The sequence below is a fragment of the Lepeophtheirus salmonis genome, chromosome 1 (assembly GCF_016086655.4).
Source record: "Lepeophtheirus salmonis chromosome 1, UVic_Lsal_1.4, whole genome shotgun sequence".
NCBI classification, from domain to species: Eukaryota; Metazoa; Arthropoda; class Copepoda; order Siphonostomatoida; family Caligidae; genus Lepeophtheirus; species Lepeophtheirus salmonis.
The window spans coordinates 47,244,085-47,245,810 of record NC_052131.2 but is presented as its reverse complement, the minus strand read 5'-3'; the positions used below and the strand labels follow the sequence as shown (position 1 = coordinate 47,245,810).

Below are 1,726 nucleotides of genomic sequence, written 5' to 3'. Positions count from 1 at the left end.
CAAAACCATTGAGAATTCACTTCAGTTAAGATTCGTTGAGGAACTATATGTTGTCCAATTAATCTATTGCGCCAAGAACTGTTTGAATCAATTTGCAAAAATAGAGGCTCTATTCAAATCTCATGTAAATCAATTAAAAAAATGATAAAAATTTTAAACTCAATAACTGAAGTAGCGGTTCCATTAATTAACTCGTCTATAAATGTCGCCAAATCTCATAAAATATTATTTTTTACTGTGTCTAAGAATATTAGTATAAAAATGCACATACATTTACGAATGCAAACTGCGATTATCAAAGAAAATAGAATAGCTTCTTCTACTTTCAGAAGACGAAGAATGTGTATGAAAAATTAAGTAAGTTAAAGGAATTATTATTAAAGTGATTAATCTATTTTTTCATAATAATTAAGATAAATAAACTTATTGTATTAAGTTATTTTTGGGCCATTTGATATATGTCACAAGGGGGCGCTGAAATCTCGTGACGTAACTCTTCTTATAGGGCTCTGTCAACATCGTTTTGAGGAATTTCATACTTTCACTGTCGTCCAAAACACTGTTATGGATCCAAAAAGCGGATGAGAAGTGTTCGGATCCTCCAACTCCGGCATATATTGCACTAGAGACTGTTTCTAGTATATAATAAGTATAGCCTTTTGTAACAGCGATGATGTAAAACACCCTTCCTTCCGCTCTAGTTCAGAGAAGAAAGAAGTGACAGAACCTAGAAAGTGATATGAAAGGAGTAGACCCATTAGTAATTTTAAAAACCCTTTCAGCGATTATCACCATAAGTGGCTTAGGTACAGACTGACAACATACTCACTTTTTACCAATAAATCGAGATCGAGTTTGGAGGATAGAAATTGTTCATTCTGATAGACGGAGACCTCATTTCATAATTTTTACTTTTGTCAAATGGTTTTACCCATGTTAAGAGTGGTGGAGGACAAAGTATGGGACCATTAAGGAGTGAGACTGCTCAGCTAGATTAGCTTGTCATCACGTCTCCTTCATATGATGAGTGTCTCAAAATTGAGAACATTATTTCCAAGGCCCAGGAAATGCTCTACGCGGTGAAGTATACGAATGGAATTATTTTACTCGGAATCCGAAGCTACGTGTGTCCACCTTAATTAATATAATGGACTCCTTCTCAGGTGGATGCACACCACTAGTGACTAGCCACATAATATATTTTTATTTTTAATCACACTGTTGACAAGTAGCGTCCATCCAAGGAGGAGTGTTGTTTGTTTCGTCTTCTTCTTTATCTCTGATAATTTTTAATCATATATTTGTTTCTGATCCTCTTTGAAGGGGATGGGGAGAAGAAAAATAAATATATTAAAGTTCCGCAACTAAATTGTTGATCTCATTTTATAGGAATTAATTATTTAGGTACTGATATATGTTTTTTTATTATTATTCTAGATTACTTGAAATCAATTGTGGTGTAAGATGTATACTCTTTTCATTAAAAGTATGAAATATATTTGTTTATATTAAAGAAAAAAAGAAAAGAATTGTTATAGTCCCATTCTTATAAGTATGACCACATTATATAGATATTCTGCTTTAACTATAATTTATTTTTCAATTGTGTACTTATAATTTTGAAAGCTATTTTTTATATATATATAAGTGTGCTTACAGAACTAAACTGAACTATTTTAATCAAAAATGTCCGTGTTACGAACTAACCCTTATTTTTTCGAATGTA

General features: G+C 31.8%; 1 long non-coding RNA gene across 1 annotated transcript; it reads left to right on the top strand.

Annotated features, from left to right (window-relative positions):
* The first annotated feature begins 466 nt into the window (after positions 1-466).
* Positions 467-1,369, top strand: LOC121130564 (uncharacterized). The gene is made up of 2 exons (XR_005868766.2): positions 467-649; positions 702-1,369. It is a non-coding gene; the product is annotated as an uncharacterized lncRNA (long non-coding RNA).
* Positions 1,370-1,726: the final 357 nt, after the last annotated feature.